We start from the raw sequence: 23,739 nt of genomic DNA on the forward strand, positions 1-23,739 counted from the left end.
ATGCACCACTTCCTCAGGAAGTTAATTCCCACGTGAACCAACATCAAAAAAATTGCCCCTCATGTCTTTTTAACATCTCTCTCCTCTCACCTTAAAAATATGTCCCCTCCTCTTAAAACAGCCATCCTATGGAAAAGACACCTACCATTAATCCCTCATGATTTTATTAACTTCTTTAAGGTCATCTCTAAACCCCCTATATTCCAGTGAAAGAAGTCCCAGCCTATTCAGTCTTCGTTTATAACTCAAACCTTTCATCTCTGGCAACATCCTGGTAAATATCTTCTGAACCCTCTCCAGTTTAATAATATCCTTCCTACACCAGGACAACCAGAACTGGACAGAGTACTTCAGAAGAGGCCTCACCAATGTTCTGTCCGACCTCAATATGACTTCTCAAATCCTCACTCACCACAAAACCGCTTCTTCAGCACAGTGGGAAATGTGATTGTTGTATCAGTTTAGATAAACCAGGCCCTAAGCAGAGCTTCAAGAGAAAATGAATCTTGCAGTGTTCTCAACCTCTTCAGTAAAAATTGAGGCTGACAACATTTTTCTGTCATTTACCTGCTTTCCTCCTACCTAAAAATCCACTATAAATGAGGTAAAATAATTGATCCATGTCTGGACTTCCAATGTTGCTACCTCTAAGAAGTACAAGTTCTTCACTTTGAGAAGACTTACTTCCCTGCCATTAATTCCCTTCTTCTGTCAAGTTAATTTGGACTCTGCTGACTGCTTCCCTACAGCAAAACAACTGAGATCAGCAAATGTTATTTTGCGACCACAAACAACAGGAAAATACATCATTTGATGGGATTACAATTCCCAACATAGGCTGGATTAAAAAATGTTCTGCTGTTATGTGCATTTGTCAACCTTTTTAATCAAACTTCAAACAAAATACTTTCTGCAGATGTTTGAAAAATTGCAAGTCTTTATTTGGAAAGCTGGAAAAGCTATACAGTGCTTAATGGACTATAAGCACCATTGACTGTGTCCCCTCATGATCTTGTGTATTTCCAAACATCTTCTTACCTGAATAACATATAATCAGTGTCCCCTGATGGAAGGTTTTATTAAGGAAGAATTGCTGAGAGAAGAAGACAATATTGGAATAATATTTCAACTCAGAATATGAAGAAGATTCAGTTGCCACAGTCCAAAAAAAAAATTAGGAAATCATAAAGTAATTACATATCGCCAAGATTGATTTTTAAACTTGTAATTCCCTCATTTGCATGCATAAGTAAAAGACAGGGAGCTGGAGGGATACGTGATTTTGAAGTCCAAGAATGTCAGGGGACAGAACAGAACAGCATCATAAGGTTTGATTTGCAATCCTAAAAATGGCACAGATAGTTGCATGAAATTGTTCAAAAATCATTCAATTTCAGATTGACTAGCTGTCAGAAAACCTCTATTTCAGGAAGGAGCTAGTTTGAAACCTCAGTCTGAAAGGGAACAGACCACTGAACCAATTTGTGCATTGTTTAAAACCAATTAATTAAACATATTTTTTAAAAATATTGCTGCTTTCTCTTTTTCAAATATTCTCTCTCGATTGCACCTTTTGGTATGCACATTGCCCAGTAAGCTGCAGGGACCAAAAGCCTGATTTAACTCTGTCTAAGTGAGTGAGTTTGATCTCATCCTCGGTCTGTGCCTGAGTTACCTAATTTTAATCTGAATTCATTGTGAGACCACAGTAATTGATCTTAGCATTCCTATCAGAGGGAAAGTACAAGCAGCTGGAGTTTCCACTCCTAATGGTTATCCAGGGATCATGCTCAAAGTTTACAAGGATAATTAAATAGCTTTCTGCCAAAATCTTGTGACTATAACGCCAGGTCACCTTCTTCTTCATACTTTCAAAACTTTTTCTGTCAGTACACTTGTCTAAATAATTCAACTTTCTGGCATGATAACTGTTCCTGCCTTCCCAATCCAATTCTCTGGATAATAGCATTTCAGTTGAACTGTTGGGAGCACTCTTCACACTCTGTCAGCAGGTTATGGTTTAAACTTTGACTTCTAGCATGACTGAGGGAATCTGGCATTATTGGAGGCGCTGTCCTTTTTCATTAGTTCCTTAGTCAGCTGGAATCTAAAAATGGTTTTGAGATGTCAATATGATTGATGCTAAGGGGAGCAAATTGGCCAAAATACCAACTTGAAGTGAATAATTCTATTCACAAATATTAGGTAACTTTTTTTTCAAAAATGTAACTCATCGAGCATCATCTTCAATTTGTGGAAATAACAAGTGGTTTTGTGGTCCCTCATTTTTGGAATGAGCAGTTGTAGATAGCCATTGCCATTTTGTGCACAGCAATGTTCCTTGCCTGCCACAGAAACTGTTGTTGAGATTTCCAAGACTGATGAAACCTTACAACCAAATTTGGAGGTTGGAGCAGGAGTGCATAGCCCTCCCAAATACTCTTGCTGCATTGGTGCTGCTTTCTCAAAGTATCACATAAAAAAAGGGATGATTTCAGAATTTAATTAAATGATTGTGATTGATTACTGAAGAATGAGATGTGTTTAATCTTGGAATATTCATCATGGATGTGTTTTGTGTGAGGTTCCTGTTCAAATTAAATGTTGCATGCTCAGCTGCTTTTGACACCAATGAAAGATTGTTACTCACATTACTGTTCTTACTAGGGATGTATGACAAGATTTTCTCAAAACACGAAACAGTATCAAAGATAGATCCTCTTGGGAACAGGGTTGAGAACATATTTTTTGAAAATCTAAGCCAGACACATGGGACAAAGGTATCCTGTTCTTGACAGCTGCCAAATAGAAGCTGACCAGAGTTTAATGTTCCTGTCTGAAGAACTGAGGGGTTCCTCTGAACAACTGAAAGAGCAACAGTGACAACCAGTGCACACTTTCAGAAAGGGTTTAGAAAATAGCTCTCTCAAAAAGACTGTGCATACACAATAGCTAGGTCAGTTGCATCATGTCCTTTTGATGATGAGCAGGAATTATTTGAATTGAGTTGCAGGCCCCACCATAATGCTTAGTCTCTGTACTGGCACGCCATCTCCCTTCTGCATCTCAGGTGTAATGAGGCTATAAATCAGCCATGATCTCACTAAATGGCAGATATGGCTTGAAAGTACCAAGTATACTTTTTCAGTTGCCAAGTTCAGGAATTCTAGCTGCCCAAGTGACCAGGAGAGAACCAAGCTGTGGAATACAAATTGAGCATGTAACCAAAAATAGATAACACACCCACATCCTGTTCTTTGATCACTGACAAACATACATATATTCCAACAAAAATGTATATCAGGAAGAGTTGGGAATACTGGCTAACATTGCCTTCCACACTCACAGAGAAGTTGAGAGCACCAAATGTCCAAAGCAAAATCATCCACAAGACCATAAGAAATAGGAACAGGAGTATGCCAAATGGCATCAGCCTGCTCTGCCATTGATCTGACATTCCTCACATCCACTTTCCTGTCTTTTCCCTGTAACCCTTGATTCCCCAACTGATCAAGAATCTCAGCCTTGCATGTACACAATGACTTTGCCCACATGCCTCTCTGTGCCAAAGAGTTCCAAAGAGTCTCAACCCTCTGAGGGAAGAAATTCCTCCATATCTCAGTCTTAAATTGTCAATCCCTTATTCTGAGACTATGCTCACTGGTCCAAGACTCTCACTTGAGGGGAAACATTCTCTCAACATTTATCCTGTCAAACCCCTTAAGAATCATATGTATTGAAATAAGATGACTCCTCTGCATGGGACAATAATAACTATTCAAATGTGCTGCTGTTACTTCCTTACATTTTTCCAACAATAGATGTTAGGCTAATCAGCATGTAATTACCCACTCTTTGCCTCCCTTCCTTTTGAAAATGTAACATTGGCAGTTTTCAATCCTCCAATATTTCTCCAGAATCGAAGAACTTTTGAAAAATTACAAAGCTCACATCCAAATCAGCAGGGCTAGTGGACTTATCTACCTTTAGCATCATTAGTATGTCTAATACAACTTCTCTCATGATGGTGATGGTATTTAGTCCCTCCCCTGTATTCTTCAGTATTAATGGGATGTTCAAAGCACCGTCCACCATAAAGACTGATGTAAAATATCAATTTAAGTCCTCTACTGTTTCCTTGTTCCCATAACTATCCGCTCAGATGCATTTTTTAATGGTCCAATATTTACTTTGACATGTCTTTTCTTTATATCTTAAAAGAAGCTCTTGTTGCAGTTTTTAGATTCCTGGTCAGTTTGCTCTCATAGCTCTGAATTTATCCCAATCTTCAGGGCTGTCACTGACTTTTGCCTCCTTTATGCTTTATCTTTCAACTTTATACTCTCCCCCATTTCCTTCGTAACCAATGGTTGGTTTATCCCTCCCTAGAATGTCCTCCTTACTGGGATGTATTTTTGCTGATAGTCATGACAGTCTGCCACTGCTTGCTCAAAGTCTTTCCTCGGGGATTGGCTTAATTCAGTTGTCTAAATGGCTGATTTGAGCTGCAGAGTGACACCAAGAGCATAGGACCAATTCCCATGCTGGCTGAGGTTACCATGGATGTTCTCCTTCTCAAGTTTTCCCTTGCCTGAGGCATGGCGACCCTCAGGTTAAACCAGCACCAGTCGCCTCTTTATAACAAGAGAGCAGCTGGATGGTCTGGCAAGACTTTGGCAACTTTTACTTTACTATTACTGTCTTTCCTGCTGTTCTAGCAGTCTAGGCAATGATAGCTTACTCTCTCATCATTTCATGATAAAGCCTTTTATTTCAGTTAAATAATTATTTCCGAACCAAGTTTCTCACACTCAAACCAAGTCTTGAATTCTGTCATGTTTTGATCTCTACTTCCTTATATGGAAGTAATTTACTGGACTTGCCTCATTCCTCATTGCTGGATGCAGGACAGCCTGTTCCCTAGTTAATTCCATGACACATTGCTCTAAGAAACTGTCCCCATTGCACACCATGAATTTGATGTCGCTAATAACTGTTCCAACTTGACTGACCCAATCAATGTGGAGATTAGAGGTATCCATAATTATTACTCTATTCTTTTGACCTGCTCCCACTATTTTTTGATTTATACCCTTTCCTACAGTGTGGCTACAGTTTGAAGCTCTACATACTGCTGCTATTTCGCTCTGTGATGTTACTGCTCCTTAAACAAGGTTATGTTGTCCTTGGCTTTTTTTTTCAGAGAGGTCACAAATGACACAGACTCTGAAAAGTCAAAGTTGGAAGGGTTTTAGGGCCAGTTTGATTATAGCTAACAGATACCAGCTCTGGCAAAAGTCTTTCAAGTTTAAAAAGAAACACTTGGACAATGAAAGGGAAGCGGTCAGCTCTCCCAGCTCAGCTTTTCTCTGGTTTAATCTGGCTGTTCACTGAAAGCAGTCAGGCAGTTAGGGTTTGGTTACTCTCTTGAAATGCTTTGAGTGGGTCTGTCCTGGTTCATAACAAGTTCCACTCAAATGAATTCTACATAATCCATGCCTAGATCATCTCTCCCAACTGTCATCATTTCACTTCCTATTAACAGTATAACCTACCACTTTATCCTTCCTTCCTGACTTTCTGAAAGGTTGAATATCCCTTAAGTTCCCAGTTGTGATCTCCATTTAAGCATGTCTCTGTAATGGCTATGAAATCATATCCATTTACCTCAGTTGATGCTGTCAGTTCATCAACCTCAATCCGAATGCATTGTGCACAATGTACAAAGTCTTTCGGCTTGCCCTTTTGTCACTTTTCGTCATCCTAACTTTTACATGTTATAGCTCCATTTGCTTCTCACCCCTTGTATGGTTTTTGCATCTTACTGGTCTTTCATTTATTGTCATCCTTGTTTCTTTTCCTTGTCATCCTGCTGAGATTCCCATAACTCCACCAAACTCCAATTCTGGATTAAGTCCACCCCAACCACACAATCTAATACCTGCTCAAGGACATCAGTCCCAGTCCTGTCACCTACTGAGTTGATACTAGTCTCGCCTCCTCCAGAACTGGGGCCAACATCCCCAGGAATCTGAAACCGTCCCCGTGCATTATCTTTCCAGCCAAGTATCCATTTGATATATCCTGCTATTTCTACTCTGAGCAGCATGTGGACTATGATCTTTAAGGTCCGACATTTCAACTTGCTTCTCAATTCCCTACATTCAGTTTTTAGGAATTCAGCCCTTTTGTTTAACGTTTGTCATTGGTCCCAATGTGCACCATGACCACAGGCTATTCACCCTCCCCCTCAAGGATATCCTGCAGTTGCTCCGAGATATTGTTGACCCAAGCAACAGGGAGGCAACATTCCAGCCTGGAGTCTCATTTCTGGCGACAGAAATACCCCTCTATTGACTTTACAATTGAATCTTCTATGGTGATTGCATCCCCATACTTCCTCCTCTTCTCCCATGCAGAAGAGCCAACCATAGTGCAATAATTTTAGCTATTACTAATTTCCCCAGAGAGACAGTACCCAAGGTGGTATGTCTGTTTTGCAGGGGACTAGCCACAGAGGGATCTTGTGCTATCTGCTTGGTCCTCTTAAGCTGCTTGGTGGTCATCCATTCCTTTCTGCCTCTGGACTCTTAACCTGCAGTATGATTACCTCACGTATGTGCTATGTGTGATACACTGCTTCATGCCTGCTCCAGTGTCCCCAGCCGCCACATCAGCTCCTGAACCTGGACTTTCAGAAACTGCAGCAGGAGATACTTACTGCACAAATGCTGGCCCTGGACACTGGAAACTATGGAATCCATGGCTTTGACTACTCCTACCATGACTTACTCCTTTTGATTAAACCTTTAAAGGTCTCATAAATCAAACAATATCAAGTTTAAGGCACTTCTTTCCTTGACCTTGTTAAAACAGAATATAACCTCTACAAAGTATAAGCAATTACAGTAGCACGAATACTCACCATTTATACTCATCCAATCAGCAGCTTCCATTTTCCCAATTTCACTTTTGAATCATGATGACACCTCAGGAGTTCTCCATCTGGATGGAGCCCTCAGATCTTTGGTTTGTGTGGCACTGTCTCTTCATCAAATTAAATGAGGTGAGTGGCAAACACATTTCTAGCATCTGGTGTCAACATCAAGCATTCCAAGATATGCGTACACTTGCTACAGAAGAGTGTTTTTACTTTGCACCAAAAGAACATTTATCACACAAGAGTGGTTGATGTTCCCAATTTCAACAGCCACCTTGTGACATCTGTCTGAGGTGCAGATTGTTAATTAGTACAACTCTAAGGATTGTTCCAAGTTGTAATTCATATCTTTGAAAACTTGGCTTGCAAAATCTCCAATGAGGAGACTTTGTAGCTTTTCACTGAACCTGCCTTCACTCAATCATCCGACTATACTGTGCCATTCCCCTTAACTTGCACAGTTACTAGTCTAGCTGCTCTGTAGTTTAGTCAGAAGTCCATCAGGGCAATGCACAATTTATTTTTAAATGGAACTCAGTCCATAGCACAAGTTTGTCTCATCACCAAGATTTAAGTTTTAAAAATGGCTAAATGTGAGCATTGAATGAATTGAACGACAAAGTAAAAATTCTGTAATGTCATGGAGTGGGTGAATAAAATTTTAAACCACCACAAGCCCAACTCTTTATCATCTGCTGCAGAAAATGGAAATTAATTCTGTCTGCCTTTGGTCAAGCCAACATATTTTATTACATCAAATTGTTTCAGATGTACGTTAATAACTTCAAGATGTTTTCTTAATTTGTTTTGTTTCCTATCTAATAGACTGCACCTGCTTTCTGTGTAGGGTCTATCTACACAAAGGTTTGGATGCTATCCAGTTCCATGAAGTCCATTAAGTGGAAAACTTCCTGAAATTACATTAATAATGGAAAATGTAGTCAAACTCTCTAAAGTGTGATGTATTTGACAAGCAACTTTAGAACCTGCAGTGTTATAAAAAACAAGTCGGAATAAATTGACTAAAGAGTTTCAAAACTTATAGTAACCCTTATAGCAGTTGCACACCTGTTTCTTAGGTAGCAGAAACAACCCAAGCCCCATTGGAAACAAGTAGAAAATCATGTTGGAAGTCGAGAATTTATAATCTTGTCTCCTCCACATGTTCAATGGGTTGGATGGTAGGTAATGTAACCTTACTTTTTAAAAAAGGAAGAGAGCAAACAGGGAATTATAAACTGGTTAGCCTGACATTAGTGGTGGGGAAAATATTGGAGTCAATTATTAAGGATGTAATAACTGGGCATTTGGAAAGCGGTGACAGGATTGATCCAAGACAGCATGGATTCACGAAAGCGAATTCATGCTTGACAAATCTGCTGGAATTTTTTGAGAATGTGACCAGTAGAGGGTCAAAACGCTAGTGCAGCCGCACTTGGAATATTGTGTGCAGTTCTGGTTGCCCCATTACAAGAAGGATGTAGAAGCATTGGAAAAGGTGCAGAGGAGATTTACCAGGATGTTGCCTGGTCTGGAGGGAAGGTCTTGTGAGGAGAGGCAGAGAGACTTGGGCCTGTTCTCAATGGAGAGAAGATGGCTAAGAAGGGATTTGACAGAGACATACAAGATGATCAGAGGACTAGGTAGGGTAGACAGTGAAAGTCTTTTTCCTAGGATGATGACATCAGCTTGTACAAGGGGGCATAGCTACAAATTGAGCGGTGATGGACTTAACTCAGATGTCAGAGGCATGGAAGGGCGTGGAATGCCCTGCCAGCCAATGCAGTTAACTCAGCCACATTAGGGACATTTAAACAATAAGGGGATGATGATGGGACAGTGTAGGGGGATGAGCATAGATTAGTTCACAGGTTGGCGTAACATCAAGGGCCGAAGGGCTTGTACTGCACTGTACTCTTCTATGTTCTAATCAGTGGATGTTGAGAGTCTGGATTTTCAAAAGACAACGCCCCATAGATGAGATTAAGAGGCAAAATTAAAGTTCACGGTATCGAAGGTAAGATATTTGTCAGACAGGAAGCACAGAGTTAGAATAAACCAGTTCTGTTCAGAGTGATAGGCAGTGACAAATGGGGTACTCTTGGGTTCAGCACTGGTACCCCAGCTGTACACAATTCAGATAAAGGAATTGAATGCAATATCTCCACATCTGCAGATGACACTAAGCTGGGTGGCAGTGTGTGCTGTAGTGAGGATGCTAAGATGCTGCAGGGTGACTTGGACAGACTGACTGAGGGGGCAAATAAAAAATCATATGGATAAATGTGAGGTTATCCACTTTGGTGGGAAAAACAGGAAGGCAGATTATTATCTGATTGGTGGCAATTTAGGAAAAAGTGAGGTGCAACAAGACCTGGGTGTCATGGTGGAACAGTCGTTGAAGGTTGGCATGCATATGCAGCAGGTGGTGAGGAAAGTTACTGGCATGCTTGCCTTCATAGCGCAAGAATTTGAGTATAGGAGCCAGGATGTCTTGCTGCAGTTATACAGGGCCTTGGTGAGGCTACTCCTTGAGTATTGTGTGCAGTTTTGGTCTGTTACTCTGAGGAAGAACATTTGTTTTATTGAGGGAGTCCAGCGAAGGCCCACCAGACTGATTCCCAGGGTGGCAGACTGACATATAAAGAGAAATTGGATCAACTGGGCTTGAACTCACTGGAATTTAGAAGAATGAGGGGAAATCTGACAGAAACATATAAAATCCCGATGGGACTGGACTGGCTGGATGTGGGAAGAATGTTCCTGATGTTGGAGAAGCCCAGAAGTAGGGTTTACAGTTTAAGAATAAGGGGTAAACCATCAGGACTGAGATGAGGAAGTATTTCTTCACTCAGAGAATTGTGAACCTGTGGAATTTTCTACAACAGAGAGTTGTTGGGGCAAGTTCATTAGATTGAGTCAAGAGGGACCTGGACCTTGTGGCTGAAGGGATCAAAGTGTATGGAAGGAAAGCCGGACTGGGATATTGAAATTGCATGTTCAACTATAATCATATCAAATGGTGGTGCAGGCTCTTGCAACTATTTTCTGTTTCTCTGTTCTCATTTTTTAAAAATGGAGTGTGACTGGAGCTGTGAGTCTCTGTTTCACATTGATGAGTCAGTTTAACTGTACTGCTAACAACCTTGAAATTCTGAAATATGAAAAATACATTTGTGATTCTAAGGATTTGGGATTTCAAACAATGAGGCATGTGGAAAGCAGAATGTAAAATATGGCTGAAACTTGAAGGCGTTTTGATATTTTCTTCAGGGGACAGAAGGTCTTTTTGCAAATTAGATCAGGTTCCAAATGACCTCCTTCTGGGTGGGAGCTGATGGGAGTAAATTGTGATGAAATATTGAAACAGAAATTGAAGTATTCATCGTTGACATACCTAATAAGCAAAAAATGGAAGCTGCCATCCTGACATCTCTTGGAGAGTAAACAGAAATACCTAATGAAACAAATCTCTGACATGAAACCGAAAATCAGGATGACATGAGATCACTTATGCAGCTTTACAAGGTGGGATGATTAAAATTTAGGGACTTCAAATAAGAGTCTTGTATTTAAGTGATTTGTACTATTTGGAATTAGGATTGTTTTCACAGGTAAGATGTGTTGTCTTCTTGGTAGTTGGTGACAATTCTGATCAAAGAAAATAGACCTACAAGGTCAACACTTTGTCTCCACAGAAGGCTTGAAGATTTTCAGCCTTTACTGTTTTTATTTTCAAGTTCCAGCAGCCTCAGTATTTTGCAGTTGTGTGCTGAGCATTTTATAACATTTTTACAATAGGAATGGATGGATACTTCACATTCAAGGAACCTTCAAATGGGCTCCATTTTTCCAGTCACCTCATTTGTAGTAGACTCTTGAATCAAAGGGAAACTCCTCAGGAATATTCTCAGATAATTTTCCATCAAAAGTTTCTATGATGCACAATTTGTGTTTGAAAAACCTTAATGAACTATGTTCTGACCAATGAATTCTTAATCTTCACATCAATCTAGTTTTCTTTGTGCAACTGTCATGAACTTTGAGGTCTTGCTCTGCCATTTTGCTTGATGCAAGATTTACCTCTTGATTTAATTTCTTGGCAAATTCAGTCAAATTGTTCAGCCTTGCTATATGGGATCATAACGTTATTTTATTCTATCATCTTAAAGGCACATAAAGTTTCATGCAAGATGGAAGTAATTAGGTGAAAGGAACCCACCAACAATTAAAATGAGAACAGACCCTCATCTGCAATGTCCTCTTGTTGACCATCCCCTCCTGGAGTGAACAATTTAAGGTTGTTATAAAGTTGTCGCTTGTCACTCATGTCACCAACATGGAATGACTGGCACAGGTGTTTATTGGCGCAACTGAGAGGGCAGTGATTGAAGAGCTTAACTTGTCCACTAATCCAGTCCTTGCAAAGCAATGGTTCACAGGACATAATGCTGCACCTTAGCTTCTGCAATAAAGAAGAAGTGAGAAGTCATATTGTTTCAACAGTTGAATTATAGCATTGAGTTAGAAAGAAAAACCCCCAGTCTTTTATTGATATTACAATGAAGCTCCATGGTCCCTGTTAAATTAACTGATCTAAACTCAGACATGTTAAATGAAATAGAACTGACAAGAACATTGAACAAGAAATTCAGACAGATTCCTCAGTATTCTTTCGTGATCCTGCTGATCAAAGCTTCAGTACAGATATGGTGGAAACAGAATCAGACTAAGCTGTCATGACCTCTCCAGCAGAGATGAAAAACCTGTGGAGGAATATGAACAGCACTTGAGCATGACTTACTCAAAATCACCAAAGCATTAAGACCAGTGTCTGGATTGACTCCTGTCATTCCAAATGCACTTTAATACTTGTCTTGTTTTTTGATCCAGCTCACATCCCTTTCTCACATCTATTTATGGACATGATTTACTTTGTACATTCCATTTCCGTTTCTATAGTCTTTGTCTTCTGGACAGAGTGAAATGGCCAAGATGACCTCACCAGGTTTATTGGACATATCCACTTAACATAACAACACATTCATTCCTTTGCCAAGTTCAGGAGTATTTCAAGTTTGAGGGCATACTGCCTTGTCCATGCTCTTCCCAATTGTGCTTGTTACAACTCTGGGTTATGTTACATGACAAAAGCAAAGGTGATTGCCTTATCATATCTCTGAGTTACAGACAAAAAAAACTACAGATGCTGGAATCCAAAATAGACAAGCAGGAAAGAACACAGCATGCCAGACAGCATGAAAACGTGGACAAGTCAACATTTAGGGTGTAACCTTTTTCAGAACCTGGCCTGTTGTGTTTTTCCAGCTTGCCTACCTTATCATGCCTCTGAAGCATCTCAAAACACATGAGTGAAAAACACTGTTGTGAAGTAACTTCTGAATTCAGCCTCTATGCACAAAGCATTATCTGATGAACTGAGGTGACCATCTTGCATTTGCCCCTTTTCCTGAAAGTGTGAACGTTATTGCTGAAACTGATTGTTGTCCTTTAACATAGTGTCAGGAACTTCATATCTTCAGGACTTGCTATGAACTGTGTTAGCAGTTAGTTAGTCCAAGCACTAATGTTCAGCGGATTATACCTCAAATTTATGATACCTATGGGGAGAAATTCATAGAAGACTGCTTCCAATGTTGTGGGAAATCAATGAATAGGTTTGAAATGATGGAGCACTTTATTACCATCCACTGCAAACACTTCAATCCTAAAACTGCTGAAATGCTATGAAGCCCAACATCTGCTCAGACAATTTCCAGCTTCTACGACTCAAGGATTTCAACAACTTGAGTGTGAATACTTGTCCTTCATTTTTATTATATCCTTTCTCTCTTTCCACCCACAGTGCTCCCAGCAAAGATGACATATTTGCTGCTTTTCACACCTGTCAATCAGAATCATTTTGTATCTGGACTTCCCCTTTACAACTATTAGCACCTTATTCGAATTTTACTCTGGACATCTTCCCAAACTGTTCCACTCCCACCGTGTCAAAAGCAAAAACACTATCGTCTTCCAGCTCCATTCAGTTGTGAAGCAGAGTCACATTGGACTGAGAGTCATCGAGTCATAGAGATGTACAGCATGGAAACGGACCTTTCGGTCCAAAATGTCCATGCCAACCAGATATCCCAATCTTGCCACATTTGCCAGCACTTGGCCCTCTAAACCCTTCCTATTCATATAGCCATTCAACTGCCAGCACCCGGCCCATATCCCTCTAAACCCTTCCTATTCATACACACATCCAAATGCCTCTTAAATTTTGCAACTGTACCAGCCTCCACCATCACTTCCTCTGACAGTTCATTCCATACATGCACCACCCACTGAGCAAAAAAGCTGCCCCTTTGGTCTCTTTTAAGTCTTTCCATTCTCACTCTAAACCTCTGCCCTCTAGTTCTGAACTCCTCCACCTCATGGAAATGACCTTGTCTATTTGTCCTATCCATGCCCCTCATGATTTTATTAACCTCTAGAAGGTCACCCCTCAGCTTCCATCGCTCCAGGGAAAACAGACCCAGCCTATTCAGCCTCTGCCTGTAGCTCAAAGCCTCCAAGGCTGGCAACATCCTTGTAAATCTTTTCTGAACCCTTTCAAGTTTCACAACATCCTTCTGAGAAGAAGAAAACCAGAATTGCACACAATATTCCAAAAGTGGCCTAACCAATGTCCTGTACAGCCACAACATGACCTCCCAATTCCTGTATTCAATGACCTGACTGATTACGGAAAGCATATCAAATGTCTTCTTCACTCTCCTATCAGTCTGCAACGCCACTTTCAAGGAACTATGAACCTGCTCTCCAAGGTCTCTTGTCCAGCAACATTCCCCAGGACCTCACCATGTATAAGTCCTGCTATGATTTGCTTTTCCAAAATGCAGCACCTCACATTTATCTAAATTAAGCTCCATCTGCCACTCCTCAGCCCATTGGCCCATCTGATCAAGATCCCTTTGTACTCTGAGATAACCTTCTTCGCTATCCACAGCACCTCCAATTTCAGTGTTTCCATAAACTTATTAACTATACCTCCTACGTTCACATCCAAATCATGGACATAAATTACGAATAGCCGTGGACCCAACACCGATTCTTGTGGCACACGACTGGTCACAGACCTCCAGTCTGAAAAGTGACCCTCAACCACCACCCTCTGTCTTCTACCTTTGAGCCAGTTCTGTATCCAAATGGCCAGTTCCCCCTGTGTTACATGAGATCTGACCTTGTTAAGCAGTCTACCATGAGAAACCTTGTTAAATGCCTTACTGAAGTCCATATAGATCACATCCACCACTCTGCTCTCATCAATCCACTTCTTTACTACTTCAAAAAATTCAAATTTGTGAGACATGATTTCCCATGCACAAAGCCATGCTGACTTGAAAACCTTCCGTTTTTATTTCAGATCTACCAGATCTGCAGTACTTTATTTCTATCTGGTGATTGATATTTGTTGCCAATACCAGGTTCATTTTTTGTCTGGCTGCTTGCTTCAGGGATATAGATGCTTCAGAGATCCAGGAAATTGCAGAAACAGTGGACCTTGTGTATATCTGTTCAAAAGATCCTAATTTACATTGGATACACCAGCCAGAGGTTTGTCATGGTGGGAAAGGGAAATAGTTCTGAACAAGGCAGAATGCATAACCTTCTTAAATTTTTGTTTTATTTTCAGGGCTCTGACAATCTTTGATCCAACAGTCACTTTGAACATGGACACTTACAAATTATACTGTGCCCCTGTAACAATGCCCTAAGCTCTTGAACAGCAGGCTTTCAAACATTACACATGAGAAGAAATGTTGAATCTCTGCACAAAGAATTATGGCAACAGAATGCTTTCATAAACACCACAACAACAACAATATAGTCAACTGGCACTGCGTACAAAACTTTGCTCAAGTACACGCAGGACAGTGTGGAACTGCACAACCCACCCAGCTCCCAAGTTTTAATCTATACGAAAAATCATTAGTGCTTCTGTTTTTGGTGATAGGTTTTGAAGAAGGAATTTTGGCTTGGATACCAGAATTGCACTGATTCGTATCCACTAGAAAAAAACAAATGAGTACTCAATTTGACATCTCATCCAAAGAATGGTTCCCAAAGAACTGAGACTGAATTCCTCACTTGAGTCATCCACCAAAATTGCCACACATTAGCTCCCAGCCAAACAACACATTGTTTTTAAAATCCTTTTTCATGTTTCAGAGCAAACCACAGCCTAATTTGTCACTATCACAGTAACTTTCTCCAGTCTTCCAAGGTCTGAGTGCATCTAATTGTGCCTTCGTGCATCTCTCATTTTAACCTCTTCACCAACAGTGGCCATGTCATCAGCTACCTGGGTTTTCCGCTCTGTATTCCATTCTTAAACTTTACCTTTGTGTCTCTCATTCCTTGAAGGTGCTCCACACAATTTAGCTCTTAAACTTGGCCTTTTAGTCCTCCAGCCTAATATTGTCTTGGGTAGCTTTGTATCAGATTTTCAATAATGGTCACACAAAATGCCTTGGGATATTTTTCTCTTTTCGAAACACATCAGAAACTTTCATTTGTTTCTCTATTTGTAAGTCAGAAAAGTATGAAAAGGTGAAACAAGAATTGTAAGGAGAACATGTGAAGTGTGAAATTAAACAAAGTACACAGACTGGTAACAAATTGAAGGAACAGAGTCAAATCAAATCCACTTCACAGGTCAAAAACGACAGAACAAGACAGGACAAGCACAAGCCCTTTGGCCCACCAAGCCTGCACCAATTGGCAATCATGATTTAGACCCACGACTTATTGTTCATATGCGGCTTCTCTTCATCTGCTCGCCTACAGATCACATATCTATGAAGACATGTGTTAAACACTGCAAACGTCCCTGCTTCCACCATCTCCACTGGCACTGCACTGCAGACAGTTGGCATGGACGAGTTGGACCAAAAGGTCTGTTTCCGTGCTGTACATCTTTTTGACTCGATGACCACCCTCTGTGTGAACAACCTTCCCCCTCTCACTTTGTGCCCTGTTGTAGTTGACCTTTCCATGTAGCAAAAAGCCGTTTACTTTCCAAGCTATCAATGCCTCTCATAATCGGAGACCTCCATCAGGTCACACCTCAGCCTCTGTCTTTCCTGTGAAAACAACTTCTCCTCAGAACGAAAATCCTCCAGACCAGGCAATACTGTGGTAAACCTTCTCTACACTCAATCCAAAGCATCCACATCATTCTTGGTACTGTGGCATCCAGAACTGCAAGCAATATTCCAAATGTGGCCGAACTGAAGTTTTATACAGCTGTAACATAACTTGCCAACATTTCTATTCAATTTATTTTGAATGAAGGCAAACATGCTGTATGCCTTCTTGACAACCTTATCCACTTGTGTTGCCAATTTCAGGGATCTGTCAATCTGTATGCCCAGATCTCTTTGTACACCTATATCTCACTATCCCCTTTGACAATCCTCCTCACTATCTGCAACTCTGCCAATTTTTGTGTCATCTACAAATTACCAAATCAGACTATGGTGATTATAACAAGGTCAGTCACTTGGACCTCATAGAATGTGAGTTCCCTGATTGATAAAAGCAAATTACTGTGGATGCTGGAATCTGAAACCAAAAGAGAAAATGTTGGAAAATCTCAGCAGGTCTAGCAGCATCTGTAAGGAGAGAAAAGAACTGACGTTTCGAGTCAAACTGACCCTTTGTCAAAGCTAAAAAAAGGGGGATAAATAGGGAGGTATTTATACTAGGCTGAGAGAAGGTGAATACTGGATTAGTGGTGCTGGAAGAGCACAGCAGTTCAGGCAGCATCCAACAAGCAGCGAAATCGACGTTTCGGGCAAAAGCCCTTCATCAGGAATAAAGGCAGTGAGCCTGAAGCGTGGAGAGATAAGCTCGAGGAGGGTGGGGGTGGGGAGAGAGTAGCATAGAGTACAATGGGTGAGTGGGGGAGGAGATGAAGGTGATAGGTCAAGGAGGAGAGGGTGGAGTGGATAGGTGGAAAAGAAGATAGGCAGGTCGGACAAGTCCGGACAAGTCAAGGAGACAGTTACTGAACTGGAAGTTTGAAACTAGGATGAGGTTGCATCAACCAAATCAGCCACCGACATTTCCGCCACCTTTTTGGGGTCTTTTTGGAGGTGGCGGAAATGTCGGTGGCTGATTTGGTTGATGCAACCTCATCCTAGTTTCAAACTTCCAGTTCAGTAACTGTCTCCTTGACTTGTCCGGACTTGTCTGACCTGCCTATCTTCTTTTCCACCTATCCACTCCACCCTCTCCTCCTTGACCTATCACCTTCATCTCCTCCCCCACTCACCCATTGTACTCTATGCTACTCTCTCCCCACCCCCACCCTCCTCGAGCTTATCTCTCCACGCTTCAGGCTCACTGCCTTTATTCCTGATGAAGGGCTTTTGCCCGAAATGTCGATTTCGCTGCTCGTTGGATGCTGCCTGAACTGCTGTGCTCTTCCAGCACCACTAATCCAGTATTTGGTTTTCAGCATCTGCAGTCATTGTTTTTTACCTGAGAGAAGGTGAGTCATGGCTCCAGAAGCAAAGGTAGCAATAAAGAGGTGATAATGACAGTGCATAGAGAGATAGGGAGATTAGGAGCTGTGAATGACCAAGGCTGAAGCCAGTGCTATGTGACAAAATATGTGGGGGAGCCTTTTTTATATTTTTTTTCACTATTCTGTACCTCTTATTTCTTTTTTGTCTCTCTTTATCTCGCTCCCCACTCTCTCATCACCTTTATCCTCTCCTCTTCCCTTTTTGCTATCCTTCTTCCCTGTTTTCCATTTTACCTCTGCTTCACCCCTCCCCCCCCAATCCTTCTGTTCCTATTTTGCATCAATGCATACACAATTTTGGAGTAAAATCAGTCAGTTGAGATAGGGCAATTTCATGTTTTCCAGAAACAGTTCAGAGAACTGCATACAAATCAAATAAATAATTTGCTAAAATCCCCTGTATTGATTATTTAAAGGAAAACCTTTCAGTAGGACTTGTGTGTTCCACCAAGTTACAGAAACCAGAAAGTATAAGGTCTGCAATCCTGGTGTTTGTTGAGTAATCCAATATTAGGTAAGATAAAAATAAAGCTATTATAATTGACTTCAGTGCCTCTAAACTGCAAAAATAATATTAAACAATACATGTTTGCAAGACTAATTACTTGAATCTGTGTAGACTGAGTCACTATTCTCCTCCACTATGGTGTACAAATTCCTTTAGATACTTCATGAACCATGTTTCAGATTAACGGTTAGGAAATGCATCAGCCCAAAACATATTCAGTCTGGAATGTGATGCCCACCAAGATGGAATTGCTTGCCAAGTGAAAGGTGAAATATATAAAGCAGCATGTCTGGTCCAAAAAAATGGTGTAAAGAGGACTGAAAAATCATTGTCCAACATAATGAACAATTCAAAACCTGATTGTGCCTGTGCACATACCCTAAGCACAGACAACTAAAATTCACCATCTAAAAACAAATAGGATGTGCAAAAAGAATCAATATTAAGAGTGAACAAATGATCTTCCAAAACTTTTTAGAATTTGAAACAATAGAATTACAGCAATAAATAAAGCAAGTTATGAAGGGGAACAAATGAATGGCAATCGAATTAAATGGGCATTTTATTTCTGTCCTCCTCCTTGAAGACAGAACCAATCAATGTCCCAAAAATATTGGGGAACATAGGAATGAATGAGAGGAAAGAACTAATGGAAATCAGTATTCGTAGGGAAATGGTGTGAGGAAATTAATGAAACTAAAGTTTAATGAATTCCCTGGACCTGATCATTTATAGCCCACAGTACTAAAAGAACTGGGCCGAGAAATAGCAGATGCATCGGCGATCAACTTTCATCATTCTACATATTATGGAAGAGTTTGTATAGATTGGAAGGTTGCCAAACTAACCACTTTTTTTAAAATAGAGGTAGAGAAAAATAGAGTTATAGACCAGTTAGCCTGATATACATAGTGGTGAAAATGCTCCTGTCTATTAGAAAAGATTCAATAGCTGAGTACTAAGTGGAATTCACTGCCACAAAAGGCTGTGGAGGCTAAGTCATTGAATATATTTAAGTTCTTGGTTGCCAAAGGGATCAAAGGTTATGGGGAGAAAGCAGGAAAATGGGGTTGAAAAAAGTATCAGCTATGTTTGAATGATTGTGCCAAGAGGCCTAATTTCTGCTCTTATGTCATATGGTCACGAGGAAAAGTGACAGAGAGTCAGCATGGATTTACAAAAGGGAAATCATGTTTGACAAATCTGTTGGAATTTTACAAGGATGTAAAAAGTGGAGTTGATTGGAGGAACCAATGGACATGATTTACTTAGATGGTTTTCGATAAGGTCTCATTTCACAGATGACATTGTCGAATTAAATTGTATGTGATTGGGTGTTATGTACTGACATCTACAAAGAATAGGTTGGCAGAAAAGACACAAAGAGTAAGAATAAACAGGTATTTTTCTGAGCAGCAGGCAGTGACAAGTGGGGTGCTGCAGGGATCAGAGTTTTAATCCCAGCTACTTACAATATGTATTCATGATTTAGAAGAGGAAACTTGACATGGTATCCCCAATTGTGCAGACTGAAAAAAAAGTTACAGACCAGTTAGCCTTAGAGACGTCATGGGGAAGATGCTACTGTATACTTTAGTACAGATGATTCAGGCAGGCATCCCATCACCAATCTAACTTTATTACAAATGCACGGCCTTTGATAATAGCACTGCTTCCCACTGAGTCAGGCATTCAGCATCTCAATACCCCGGGCATTCACTCTTTTCTGTCATCCAGGTCTCCATGATTGGGGCTGTTAATCTGGTCCAATCAGGGAATTTATATTCTATGAGGTCCAGCTGGCTGACCTCATAACATTCACTTCACAGACAAGAAAAAGAGATGAGTGAGTGAGCTGCGAGAGGATGCAGAGATATTTCACTGTTATTTGGACAGGCAGAGTAAGTTGACATATCAATGGTAGATGTAGTACAATGTGGCTAAATGAGAGGTTATCCAATTTGGAAGCAAAATTAGGAAGGAAGACTATTATAACAATAGTTATAAATTGGGGAAGGGGAAGGTGCAATGAGATCGGAGTATCCTCCTACATCAGCTGGTGAAAATAAGCATGAAGGTGTAGCAGGTGGTGCAAAGGACAAATGGTATGCTAGCCTTCACAAGAGCAGGAATGTCTGCTGTAGAGTCTCGCTGAGACCACTCCTTGAATATGGTGTGCCGTTTTGGTCTCCTTATCTCAGGAAAGATGTTCTCCTTCTGGAGTGAGTGTAATGAAGTGTTAACAGATGGATTCTTGGGCTGGCAGGGATGAAAGATGCAGTGAGGGTGGATTGGTAAGGACTATAATTTCCTGGAGCTCAGAAGAATGAGTAGGATCCCATAGAAAACTATAAAGTTGTTACAGGGTTCTTCAGATAAACGCAGGAAGGATGTCGCCAATGCTTGGGAGTCCAGTACCAGAAGTAACAGTCAAAGGATGTGGGGTAGGCAATTTATGACTAAGATCAGGAGAAATTTCTTCAGCCATAGAGTGGTGACTCTTTGATAAACTCTGTTACAGTGAGGAGTTCAGGCCAAAACATTGAAGGTTTTCAACAAGAGAAAAAGGTTTGTGGGACTATAGGGCTCATAGATAGGGAGAGGAAGCAGGAATAGGATATCAAGTTGAATTATCAGCCATGGTCATATTGAATGGTAGAACAAGCTCAAAGGGCGAGATGAGTTTATTCTTGTTCTAATATTTGATGTTTCCAGGTTTCAAATTTAAAATACAAATGGATGTAGGTTTGTTCTCCGAGCTGGAAGGTTCGTTTTAAAATGTTTCGTCACCATACTAGGTATCATTTTCAGTCAGCCTCCAGATGAAGCACTGGTGGTGTAGCCCGCTTTCTATTTGTATGCTTGGGTTTCCTTGGGTTGGTGATGTCATTTCCTATGGTGACATCATTTCCTATGGTGGTGTCATTTCCTTGGACAAGCCAAAAAGAGACACGCATGAGAATTCCTAGGAGCATTGCATTCCAACGAGAACTCTATCAACAAACACTGACTTGGTTCCCATTTCCACCCCCTGAGAAAAAGAACAGGAAATGACATCACGACAGGAACCGACATCACCAACCCAAGGAAACCCAAACCCATAGAAACCCATAGAAAACATGGGCTACCCCACCAGTGCTTCATCCGAAGGCTCACGGAAGATGTTACCTCGTATGGTAATGAAACGTTTGAAAATGAACCTTCCAGCTCAGCGAGCAAACCTACATCTAGAACCTCAACCTGAGCTACAAATCTTCTCAAAGCTTGTTAAAATACAAATTGCATAAGTTTCCCAGATATTAGCAGCAAGATCAGAAACAAAAGGTATCTACATCATAGAGAAAATAACAAGAAACATAAAAAGCACAAAGATCTTAACAACAAACATAGAACAGACTTAATAGCATAAGAACAGGTAAAGGAAGAGTGAAAACAGCATAATATTATGAGAGGAAAAAAGAGACGCACACAAGATAATAATGAAGACTAAGGGGGTATTATCAGAGAAAGGTTGGACAAGTCCAAAGGGAGGCATACGACAGAATGCCAAATATAGACAGAGAGAGAAAGGGCGAGAGAAACTGAGAGAACAGACACCCACAGACATCACAATCACTAGATTTCAGAAATAAAGTCAATATATTTTTTTCAACTCACAGTCCCCGTGAACAAGGCTAGATTCTTGTACATTTGCATGCCAAGGACAGAATCCCAAAATAGTACACAAACCACACAGTAAGATTGAATAAAATTTAAAGTTGTGGTGGAACTGACCCTTCATTTTAAATGTCAGCTCACTTAACATGATCGATCACCCACTGTGTACATTCAATTGTAATGGAATGAAGTTCTATCTGTGGTTAATTGCACATGTGGCTGCAATAAGTGGATCTATTGGCTTGACACAGAAGTTTGATGTTTTTGTGTGAAGGCATAAGTCCCTTCCCGATGGCATTTTCAAACGGAAATAATCAAATATTTATGATTTTATTACTGTGAATGGCTGTGTGGGAGGACCAACCAGAGGCGTGTGAGGCACATGAAAGTGTAAGATTGCATTTTCGATTTCAAACTGTTATCACTTTGTCCAACTTGCACTGATAGTTTTGTAATGCTGAGTATGTTATCTCCAGCAAGGACGAAAGAACAGGAATTACTTGGAATAACAGGTAAGTCTTTGTCACGAAAACATTCTACCAATTATGGAGTTATAAAGGAATTATTACTTACAGGATAAAGGCACACCAAAAATAAAAAGATCCATATTCTTGAGGTAGCTCCCAGGTTAATCCATGTGTGTTTTTAAATGAAGGTGGCTTCACAAAACATACTTACCTTCAGCCTTTTTTTATTCACGCGTGGAACATTAGATCGCTGGCTGGCCAGCATTTACTGCATGTCCCTACCTGCCCTTGAAAAGGCAGGAGTGAGCTGCCTCCTTGAAAGGTTATCATCCATGTACTGTAGGTTTTATACAATGCCCTAAATGAAGGCATTTCAGGATTTTGACACAGTGGCAAGGGAGGGAGGGCAACAGATTTCCAAGCCAGGCTGGTAATTTGGAGAGGAACGTGTAGGTCGTGCTGTTCCAGCATATCCATTGCCTTTGCCCTTTTAGATGGAAATGGTAATCGGTTTGAATATGGTGTCTAAGGATTTTTGATGAATTTCTACAGTACATCTTGTGGATAGAATACACTGTTGCTACTGAGCATTAGTGCATGGAGTAATGTTGGTGGATCTGATACCAGTAAAGTGCACTATATTCTCTTGGTCTTGTCAATTTTCTTGAGTTGCAACCATCCAGGCAAGTGGGAAGTATTCTATCACACTCCTGACATGTACGTTGTGGATGTGGAAAGGCTTCAGGGAATCAGAAGGAAAGTTACTCACCACAGTATTCTTAGCCTCTGACCTGCTCTTGTAGCTTGTGTATGTATATGGCAAGACCGGTTTTGCTTCTTTATATTTATTCATGGGATATGAGTAACACTGGCCAGTTAAGTGTCAACAACATTGTTGTCCGTCTCGAGTCACATATAGATCAGATGAGGTGAGGATGGCAGATTTCCTTCCCTGAAGGACATTAGTGAACCAGATACGTTTTCCTGCCAATTGACAATACCTCTATGATCATTATTAGACTTGTAAACATATTTTTATTGGATTCAACTTCTAACATCTGCCATGGTGGGATTTGAACCTGTATTCACAGAACATTATATGAGTCTCTGGCTTAATGTTCCAGTTATAAGACCACTATCAGCTCCCCAAAGATGAAATTCTGGTTCCTGGGAACCAGGACATTGACAGTGAGAGTTTCTGTGATGGTTACACCATTGAATATCAAGAAAGAGTGGTGAGTTTGTCTCATCTTGGAATGGGCATTGCCTGTCCTTTGTGTGGCACAAATGTTACTTGCCTCTGGTCAGTCCCAGCCTCAATATTGTCCAGATATTGTTGCAATAAACCTGGCCTGCTTTAATATATGATGAGTCGTGAATGGTTGCACAATCATCAGCACACATCTCCACTTCTGAAATTATGATAGAGGGAAGGTCATTGATAAAGTGGCTGCAGATCATTAGGCCATGGACTAAGGAACTCTTAGATGGGCTGGAGGCCAGATGACTGACCTCCAACAATTGCAACAATCTTCCTGTTTGACTCTAACCTGTAGACAGTTTGGTC

This window comes from Chiloscyllium punctatum, chromosome 35 (genome assembly GCF_047496795.1).
Source record: "Chiloscyllium punctatum isolate Juve2018m chromosome 35, sChiPun1.3, whole genome shotgun sequence".
NCBI lineage: Eukaryota > Metazoa > Chordata > Chondrichthyes > Orectolobiformes > Hemiscylliidae > Chiloscyllium > Chiloscyllium punctatum.